Below are 11,793 nucleotides of genomic sequence, written 5' to 3'. Positions count from 1 at the left end.
AGTTACGTAAAGAGCATACGTAACGTTTACTAAGAGTCATGTGACCAGAGGTTCTGTTTGTTTGCACTGTATGTACTGCAGGACGCCCGGTATGATGTAGTCACTCAGGATACGGCATGTACTGTAAAAGCTTCACATGAACACAGCATTGTTTAATCAAATTGTAATTCTCATTAGGACAACAGTTCCTATGTGTCCTGCCTTTCCCATGATACATAGTCCCTTTTTCTCACCAGAAATGTTTGAAATACAGTGCTTATATTCCCTTAATTCAGATTTATTTTTTTTTATTTTTTAAAAACACACCCAATTTAGCACAGTTCGTCATCATCATCAATTTATTTATATAACACCACTAATTCTGCAGTGCTGTGCAGAGAACTCATTCACATCAGTCCCTGACCCATTGGAGCTTACAATAATAAACAATTTAAATGGATAGAAAAAAAAGCGCAGACTTAGATATCAGCCTGCCCGTATGCGGTTACTCCTATCCACAATGGAGTATAAAGAAACACAATATTTAAACTACAATCCCGCCACAAATGGCGCTTAATACCAAAATATCATGAAGACATAATCAATCCTCTCGTAATTATAATCTGGTTGAATGTATGTAAAACATATGCATAAAAGCAGTCCAGTATAGTGAAAAAATTTTAGAGGCAATTTCTCCAAGTGGATAAACACTTTATAATATGTTCATCTTATTCCGTCCGAATCCACACGAAAACCCCTTAGGGAAATGCACTTACCAGAAGTAGGTAGTACAACAGCATCTAAAGCTCCCCAACGATCACTGTTTATTTGGCGATCATCCCAGCGTGGGATACTCGAGGTAACGCCTTCTCCTATGGCTTCAATCATCGGGCAGGAAAGAAACAAGGGGGGTGGTCACTCCCTCTGACTCCTCGCCGATCAACGATCCTATGCACTTAACAGCGATTTTTCTTTTACGAATAGCTTCAATGTATTTCTCCCACAATCACTTTCTAGGATTCAGGTGTATCAGGTATCTCGTAATAAAGATCAGCCGGATGTCATAGTGGACGGGAAATACAAGAAAATGCTAATAGTGCATTAACTCTTACATAAAATAGTTTATTAAATAAAAAAGGACATACATGTTACTCAATACAATAAAATCCTCTCATCCGATGTGCCCTTACCCGCATACGATGGAATATATGCAATATATATATTATCCATGGAATCGCCTGCAACTCACGGGAACAGTAATATAAGGTAAGAGACACCCCCTCATGTACAACCAACAAACGCGTTTCGATTCGGAATGAATCTTTCTCAAGGCTTGTGGAGGGTGGGTTCTTCCTTGCTATTTAAACTAATAGCTGGTCCGTCTGCAGGTGTTCTGTGTAACGTTAATGAGAACAATCCCCACAATGTCTATAAACTAAGATTATATCTTGACTATCACATACCAAATAAAAACAGACAGAGACTGAATAAAAACAATAGTAAACATAATTCTATTCACCCTATTTTCCAATATGTACTGAAAACGGGGAGCAGAACATTGCTGGTACAATACAACTTAACGGTATAACAAAACCAAATGTAACATCTATATTCGCCCAAAATATCTATATCCATTAGGCAAATCTGCTTCTTATAGTGCTCATGGGCTATAAGCTTAGATGATGATACGTACCATGTATATAATAAACCATACCATTTGTATAATAAAACATACCATTTATATAATAAAGAGGTGGCTATATGTTATGTACAACCTTTCTACTCAAGTCTAAAATGTGTGACCCCTTGTAAACAAATGACCAGACCGGGATGACTAACTCACATTAGGAACCATTTGGTCTCAAAGTCCTTGTTAAGGCCCCTAGGGATGAGTGTGTCCATATGATAAATCATCCTTATTTCTGCTTGTGCCAACTGTACTGCTGAGTCTTTCTTCCTCCAATCCCCTGATATCTTTTGTATCCCACTAAAATATTTAATTCCTTTAACATCACAGTTATGCTGTTCTTTAAAATGTAACGATAGAGAGTGTTGCTCATAACCATTTTTAATATTTCTAATATGCTCTCTTCATCTCTCTTTGAGTTTTCTGGAATAAGATGAACATATTATAAAGTGTTTATCCATTTGGAGAAATTGCCTCTAAAAGTTTTTCACTATACTGGACTGCTTTTATGCATATGTTTTACATACATTCAACCAGATTATAATTACGAGAGGATTGATTATATGTCTTCATGAGATTTTGGTATTAGGCGCCATTTGTGGCGGGATTGTAGTTTAAACATTGGAGCTTACAGTCTAAATCCCCTAACATACACACACACAGACCGTGAGAAAGAGTGAGTGTGGTGCATGTGGGGAAGATTGAAAGGAACCTTGGAGTATGAGGGGATGTCAGGGTCAGTGGGAGAATATTTGGAGCAACTGAGAGAGCTCAAAGTGGCACGAGGTAGCTCTGAGGTGCATAAATACCATTGATAACGTACACTAAAACTAGCAATGATATCGCACGTTAAAAATAGCATTGATAATGCACATTTAATCTAGCAATGATACCGCACATTAAAACTAACATAAGAAATAAACATTGATAACATAACACCAATTTTGACTATATATGTCTATATATATATATATATATATATATATATATATATATATATATATATATGTGTGTTTAGCTATGTATATTATATTAAAGCTTTAATTAGATTACATAAATATGTGTGTGTGTGTATATATATATTGCGGCAAGAGCCCGCTACTGCAGAGGCACACGCGTACAACTTCTTCCTTTTAATGGTTCTTTATTGTCAGGATGGTAATAATGTTTTTACAGCGTATACTTGCACAGCAATTATGGAGACCCTCAATGCTTGCTATACATAGTCCAGCTCCCTGTCCAGATCAGCCAGCTAGCCCAGCGTTGATCTCCATGCACAAATGATATAAACAAGCTTTTATACCTGATACTCCTCCCCCAGCCTTAGCTTGATGGACAGGTGACACACCCACCTTCTCTTTAAGAGGAAACGCCCATCACTGGCTCTGTAATTCAAACAGACACACCCTGTCTGTTTGCTGAGAGGAAGGATTTCAAGTCATGTAAGTTAAACCAAATGTAAACTATTGCTTTTCATACATAGGTCTTTACATTCAATCCAGGTGCATTACTGCACAAATGTTTTACTCTACTTCCCTGCTTTCTCTGCATATTGCCACCTAAATGCCTCCTTTTGTTACAATATATATATATATATATATATATATATATATGTATATATATATATATATATATATATATAATGTACTACAATTTTATTCAGTATGTATTCAAGAAATAAACATGCTATGAAGGGTTTTCTATATATATTTATTTTTATTTTCACTCACCTCTCTTCATGCCGAGGAGGAGCTGCTGCAGCTGCACATGCGAAGCAGCTCCTTTTCGGCCATTTTAGATAGTACAGGGCCGCGATGCTGCTGACACAGAGTGGGCGCATCGCGCATGCATTAGTAGGGACCCCGCCGCTGTCAGATGCGGCGGTTGCTGTCAGCAGGGCTGCCAAGAGGAATTCAGGGCCCCGGTACAACAACTTTATGGGGCCCCCTTATAGTTGAAAATGTAAAAAAAAAATGCTAATTGGTCTGTTGATACAATTGGGGGCGTGGCTATGCATTATTTGGCGTGGCCAGGCCACCCCACCCTCTTACAGACAAAAAACCCTGCATTGTGGTGTACACCATTGAACGGTCACCAAAAATTGGGATTGTCCTACTAGAATCAATACATTTCACAGACTCTGCTGCTCTCTCCTACCTGTTCTTCTCACTTTCACCACCTGTGCTGCAGGTCTCTTTAGTTGCGGCTTGCCTCGATCCTGGAATGTTGGGGCCTTATTTGGAAAAAGAAAATGGGTACATTTAGAAAATTACAGCCAGCCCCGACATTAAATCAGTACCACCCACGATTAATAATTAGTCTTTCCTCCAACCCCAACATTAAAATAATAGTATTCACATTTAATAAATAAACCTATTTCCGTCCCTACAAACAGCCCCAGCAACCGTCACTGTCATTAAATAATTCATAGGCACATTTAGTAAAGGGACCTCATTCTCCCCAAACTTACACCCACATTCAGTACCGCCCAAACCACCCCATCTTAAATTAATAGTCCCCACTATTGTGCCTCTCTCCCCCCTTTTTCCTCATACTGTGCCTCTCTCCCCCCTTTTTTCTCATGCTGTGCCTCTCACCCTTTTTTCTCATACTGTGCCTCCCCCTTTTTCCTTACTGTGCCTCTCTCACCCCTTTTTCCTTACTGTGCCTCTCTCACCCCGTTTTTCCTTACTGTGCCTCTCTCCCCTCCTTTTTCCTTACTGTGCCTCTCTCCCCTCGTTTTTCCTCATAGTGTGCCTTTCTTCTTTATTCCCTTTTTTTTACTTACCTTTCCATTAGCTTATTTCTTCTCTTCTCTTCTCTTCTCTTCTCTTCGTCTTCTGTTTTTTTGCTTCTTTATTGGTCCTCTCCGCGCTGCTCCTCACTGAATGACAGGCTTGACTTGATGACGTCACGCCTGTCATTTAGTGTTAACAGAGGAAGGAGGAGGGACGCCAGCGCCGTGATCAGTTGAGTATGTCTATTTTTTTACTACACTGCTCCCCCCACCAACGACGGGGCGGAGCCCAGAGCCCGCCCGCAAATAGGACCTAGGTCACGTGCCCCCCCCCCTTAATCTGGGTATGGGGTCAGAAGGTTATTTTGGGGCTTATTATTATTACTGATATTAAGGGTAATATGCACCTCATATGAAGGTCAGAGGGACACACATGCAGCCCTCGATGTCCATTTGGTTGCCCATCACTACTCTGGACCCGTAACATAAAATTTTAGCACCTGGGGCGAGAAAGAAAAATGCCGCCCCCCATAGCCATCAATTTTAACCAAATGAACCTAAAATATTAATTAACTGCCCTGGGTGGTCGCCCCTATCGCACAGCCCTAGTTACAGCCTTGCTCTGGACTGTTTATAAGAAATTGGCATACACACCTTATATTTCAAATGGCTAAAGAGAGGCTACAGTTTGGATTTTTATTAAAATATATAACATACTTTTTTGCATGTACAGCAGAACATCACAGTCGATATTTAGATAAAGTTTTTGTGAGTGAGGTATACTTAGACTATGTAGCAGTTTTTTCTATTATTGCATGGTGATAGGTTAAACTTTTGCTTGAGCCAGTTGAACACCTTATAGAGATTCTCTGATGTCATGATACTCTGCCAAAGGTAATTTTCTGTGCCTTTGTTTCCCTTATAAGGTCCCTGAAAATATGTTTTCCACCCCTGCTGAAGTAAGAACACTTACTACATCTTACCATATCTGGTAGTGAATGGAGCCGGGAAAGGGCATTTGCCCGTGGTCAGTGTACAGTAAGGGTGTGCCAAATGCGAGCGCACGCAACCACGTCTGATTCAAGCTCTGGGCATCTCTAAGTTACTTGGTTTTTTTTTGCTTACCTTTTGCTCCAGCTACAGGACTGGTGTAAGGCCTGTTCAGTAGTGATGACAGTCTTGTGTGCATGCTATAATATGTGTTTGCAATCAGGAGCAACTGTAAACATGTGTTTTATATTGAGTAGACATTAAGATCATCATAATGTATTTCATGAAAAAAAAAATATATATTTTTTGTTTTTAGCTCTTTTGTCATTAATGGTTATATGATTAACAGGTAACATTAATTCAATAGTTGTTTTTTTTTGGTGCTTTTTTTTTGCGAATGTATTTTTCACATAGGCATTGGACGTATCATGAGTAGTCTAGTGTAGTAGAGCACAGCAGTCTACACCCGAATTCATCAGCTGATATACATTTGTTTTTAGAGAAACGCACGTTGCGCTCAGTATGTGTGCCTTGATGAAGGCCCGTAATGTTTGCTGGCACGATAATGTTTGAATTTTTGCCTTTGGGTAAGGATATCATATGTTCTCTTATAATTTGATGGCTATTATACAATACAGAACCAAATCTGTAGTGTCAGTTTTAGAAAAATAGGGCAGAAACTAATATGGCAATTGTTTTATTGTAAATATTATTCTAGATATTTTCTTCCACAATATCTATTTTTGACTGGGTGTGGGTGTCCTTGTGTCTACTCTCCCCTCTTATGGCAAACAATCTATTGGATCCTCTTCTGTCAGGCTTTCTCTCAACACTCCACAGAGACTACGCTGACCAAGGTTGTCAATGATTTGATCACAGCTAAAACTAAAGGTTATAACTCTCTTCTACTTCTAATTCTCCTGGATCTCTCTGCTGCATTTGATACTGTTAACAACTCTTTTCTCATACAAACGCTACAATGACACTGTCCTATCCTGGTTCTCAACCTAGCTAGCTAATTGCTCTTTTAGTATTAATTTCTCTGGAACAAACTCCGCTTCCTTTATCAGTTGGAGTACCAGAAGGCTCAGTCCTAGGTCCTCTGCTATTCTCTATCTATACCACTTCTCTTGGAAAACTAATAAGCTCCGTTAGAAGAGGAATGCATTCCTCTGATGAAACCGTGATGTTCACGGAGAAACGCGTCAGGTTTGGCCACATTCCACATCAGCTGACTAACTAACTCCGCCCTCTCTACCCCGGGGTAACGTCTGAGAGACTGTTTGGATTATCTCCTGAATACTAACACACAATGATTGCGGTGTCTGAACGAGTCAACAAAGCTAAGTTATATGTGTCCACAGTGACATGTTTCTAACCATTTAATTGGCAAATTCTGTTTACACCACGCCAGAGAATTCAAGCCAACATGATCGGCTTTTTCCTAAACGGAAGTCCATATGTATTTGAGTACCGCTGAACCAGGTTCTAACTGATAAGGCTCATTTTTTATAATACATCATTTAATTTATTTGATTCCTACAGAATCATCTAAACACTAAGGTGTCTCAACGGATTTACCCTATTACACCGACGATCGGGTGTCATATTATACACATGGGTGTGCTAACCGGATCGGGACTATAGCTAGCTAAGCTAGCGTAATTATTTGTGCCTTAATTAAGAGCTATAAGAGCCTGTGTAAGTTTTATCATGAGTGAGGAGCTCGTATAATCACAAGGAGTCTGCTCTATACAGTCTGGGAACTTCCATTCGCTTTGTCCATACATTGTTGTGATACATTATATCTTAGAAATTATATGGCCGTATTTATGTGGTCCGGACCACAGTGTATATGTTTATTATAAATTTATGTTGCAACATACTAATCAAGGTCATCTGATTAATATATCACTGACATTGAATTGTTAGTCATTTCTTCTCTCACCCAGGTGGGCGTTTGGTCAGTTTGTTTTGATGTGTACAAGCTTACAAGTATGACTTAATGTTACACAATAAATTTTATTTTTATTTATGTTTAAGTGTATATTGTTATTTATATAGGATACTGCGCCCCTTTACTATTATATAATCCTTTGAATTTTAGTATCATCTCTATGAAGATGATACACAAATGTATCCTCTCCTGACCTCTCACCATCTGTGTTGTCTTGCGTTACTGACTGTCTTTCTGCCATTTAATCTTGGATGTCCTCTCGCCAACTCAAACTTAATCTTTCAAAAACAGAATTAATAATGTTCACACCCAACAATAGAAGCTTCCTGCCTGACATTTCTATTTCTGTTGATAACATGACCATAAATCCAACCCCGCAAGCTTGTTGCCTAGGTGTAATCCTTGACTCACAACTATCCTTTGTGCCCCACATCAACTCTATATTTACATCATGCTGTATTTATCTAAAAAATATTTCCAGAATAAGCACATATCTCACACAAGACACTGTAAAAACTTTAATTCATGCACTCTGTTACGACTCTGTCTATGTTTTGTATGTGGCAGCAGTACCTTTAATCCTCCAGAGGTGCTGTTCTGTTCCTGAACTTTTCAACATGCCTGAAGGAGTTAATCTCCTGATGCCTAATTAGAACTGCACCTGTTGCACTGCTTCAAATACCTGCCTCAAGCTGTGCTCTGTGCAGTTCATCCATTTATTCCTGGCTGCTGCTGGTTTACCCCTGTTCCTGTGTTTGCTCCATTGCTGCTTGATCTTCTGTTGTGACCTTCGGCTTGAATCCTGGACCCTGTTCGTTTGCCTGTTGTCCTGACCTTTGGCTTGACTTCTGGACTTTGCTTATTCGCTTGTGACCCTGATCTCTGCCTGGCTATTTGGATTCTGTTAACCTGATCTCTGCTTGATCCCTGGACAGCCTTGTGACTCCTGGACTGGGGTAACTTATATTACCTGTTCCTGCCATTTAACTGTACAGTCATTATTTGGAACTTGTTCTTATCTGTGGATTTGAGTTATCCTTGTTTATGTATTTGCCTGAATAAAGACATTTTGCTTTATACTTCTGTTGCTGCTTCGTGAATGCACTAGGAATTGCAATTTCTTCCTTACTGGTCTTCCCAAAATCAGACTCGAACCCCTACAATCTATTTTGCATGCAGCGGCTAGATTAATTTTCCTTGCAAATCGTTTTACCTCTTCTGAGTCACTACACTGGTTGCCTTTTTCAACGAATACAATATAAAATTGTTCTGCTAACTTACAAGGTCGTCAACAAAATTGGAACCAACATACACCTCCTCGCTTGTCCAACACCTCCGTTCTGCACAGGAAGGTTGTTGCTGTGCTTCTGATACCCTTCCTTGCTGAACTCCTCTTGTTCTACCTTGCTCCCTGTGAGTGTGGGTCTGCTGGATTCCCTGTATACCATTCTCTGCTTGTCTGACTACGCATTGCTGGATCACCTGTGTACAGAACTTGGCTTGACTATTCTCTGCCTGATTACCCGTGTGCCTCAGTTGTGATGAATGTTGGAGTATGGCGTAGTCACAAATGACAGGATGCACAGCAAATAATGATAAATAGCAATTATTAATAAATAGCAAATGTCTATTTGCAAATAACAAAGTCCAAGTGCACTGGATACAATTAAAATACATACAAGACTTGGCTGGAATGGTCTCAATAGCTTCAGACAAGCAAATAATTACATGTGATAATACCTTGCTACAAATACTGACCTAGCAGTGTGTTACAAGATAAACCATAGTGAGCAGTCCAGCCGTATAATCTCAAACCTCATATTGGGTGAAAAAGTCCCAGTTTGTGCCAGTTATTGTGTGTTCCTAATTTCACTCCTGTTTTAGCATTACCTCCAGGAATTATCCGTCATTCCTCTTAGTGGCTTGTGTTACATCCTGAGGCAGTCCAGAGGGCCGCAACCTGCTGGTTCCTGGCAGCAAAGTCCATCCTTCCTTGTGGTGGTTCTTGGTGAATACCGGGGAATCCGTTAGACTCTTCGCCTCTGGTCTGCTAGTGCTAATTGGGATTGACACAGGTTCCTTTCGGACTTGTTACATCCACCTTTCCTCCACTCTTACATAGAAATCAGATGCCTTCCTGTTTCATCATCACTAATTCAAATGGATTCGCCAAAAAGCTAAGGTCCCCCCTAAGCTCCAATACCATCGCAATTAGCAGTAATGATGAGACACTTGACACTAACTATAACAGAGAAATGTAAACATTTATAAAGACGTGTAAAATTACAAGGTGCCAGGAATGAGGAAGGATCCCAGGGAGGGATTTTCTTGAGATATATATATATATATATATATATATATATATATATATATATATATGTCATAAAAAGTTCTGTTGACAGTGCTCCAAATATGGAATCTTCAAATCAAATCGCGGCTACTGCAGGTCACTCCACTTTCAAACCCACCGGAAAACTCTCAGCTTGATACATTTACCCCCAAGTGTCCGCACATATGGGTTAAAACTTCTAAAAATGAATTTATTACACAAGTGGATTAAGAACCCTTACAATATTAAAAAGTATTATCGCTTCTCACTTGTGATGCACTACACCGTCCCGATGATGCAATTGCATCATTTCGCCACAGGGATGGGGCCAAAATGTCACAATTTTCATCGAATAGCGTCATGGAGGCTCCCATCTTGCCAAGTTCACTAGGAAGTGGGAATAGGAGAATGACCTGTTCTCCCGTTAGACCTACCCAGAATTCTGGACACTCCCGGACAATCAGGATAGTGGTATGATGTAAATGAGATAAAGGAATTCGGAAGTCACGTACTAGGACTTGATTTTTTCACCATCTCTGGAGATATGGTTTTGTACTAAAGGGGCTCTTTTTGCAACTATCATTTGCACATTTGTGGAGAAGTACATTTCTATTGCAATGTAATAAAAACATTCAGAAACACAAAAGTGACACACGTAAAAATGTCTCAATGTCCACTCACTCAGAATTTTTTAAAGACATAAATATTACTAAACATTATACATACTTGCCAACTCTCCCGGAATGTCCGGGAGACTCACGAAATTCGGGTAGGTCAACTGGACTCCCGGGAGAGAGGGCAAGTATCCCGCATACGGAACAAACTCATCAAAATGACGCGATTCGTGGTAAATCGTGTCATTTTGGCCCCGTCCCCGCGACAAAATGACGGTTTGTTGTGGGGCGGGGTCAAAATTATGCAATTCACTATGCTCCGCCCCCTACCGCCCTCCAATCACGCCCTCTGACCAGGATTTCCCGGAATTGCCTTCTCAAAGGTTGGCAAGTATGACTTTATAGTGTTTTAGAATAAAAACTGAAAAGTTAAAATTTATTCGTGAAGAGCTAGGGATAAATTTACTAAACTGTGGGTTTGAAAAAGGGGAGATGTTGCCTATAGCACCCAATCAGATTCTAGCTGTCATTTTGTAGAATGTTCTAAATAAATACTAACTAGAATCTGATTGGTTGCTATAGGTAACACCACCACTTTTTCAAACCCACAGTTTAGTAAATATACACCCTAAATTTGTAGTAGGTTAGAGTTTAAAGTAGAGATGGGTGGGCTCGGTTTCCTGAGATCCGAACTTTGCCTATCCGAGTACCGAGCCGAGCAGGCTCGGTACTCTCCCGCCCATTCGGAATCGAAATCGAGGCAAAATTCGCGACATTTGAAATGCATAAATACCCGCCTCCACAGCAATCCATCGCCATTTGACAGAGGGAGAGAGCAGGGTTAGGTCACAGGCTGTATTAGAGCAGGGACAGAGCAATAATTGTATATCTTATTCTTTCAATTATTATTGCAATTCTGATACCAATTCTATTAGTGTAACGGATTTACTGGATTCTCTACTAACCTTGATTAACGCTGGCTTACCTAACGATCTCCCCGGTATTCACCAAGAACCGCCGCAAGGCGGGATAGGCTTTGCTGCCAGGAGTCGCAGGTCACGGTCCTCAGGTTTGCCCCAAGGTGTAGTACAGCGGAGTAGGAGCAAGTTGAGAGTAGTCGGACAGGCCGGGTCGGTACACAGGCAGGCAATGCAGACAGAATCAGGAAGCGGTCTAAGAGTCAAACAAACCGGGTCGGTACACGGGTCACAAGAACAGAAGCGAGGTCAGCTAGCCGGGTCGGTACACAGAGGACAACGGAATCCAGAAGAGTGAGCAAGCCAGGTCGGTACACTGGGAGTCAACACACAGGAAGCAGGAACAAGGAAGGACACAGGAATCAGGAGCCAGGAACTGGTAAGTTGCTCTGACACTCTCCAAGTGTCAGAGCTATGTTTATATACAATGTCCCATTTGAATTCCCCGCCCTGGTAGCGATCATGTGACCGCCCTAGGTAGCGGTCACGTGACCGCTGAACCCGGAAGTGCGGCTTCCGGGTC

The sequence above is a fragment of the Mixophyes fleayi genome, chromosome 12 (genome assembly GCF_038048845.1).
Source record: "Mixophyes fleayi isolate aMixFle1 chromosome 12, aMixFle1.hap1, whole genome shotgun sequence".
NCBI lineage: Eukaryota > Metazoa > Chordata > Amphibia > Anura > Limnodynastidae > Mixophyes > Mixophyes fleayi.
The sequence above is the reverse complement of the archived record's forward strand: the minus strand, read 5'-3'. Positions refer to the sequence as shown.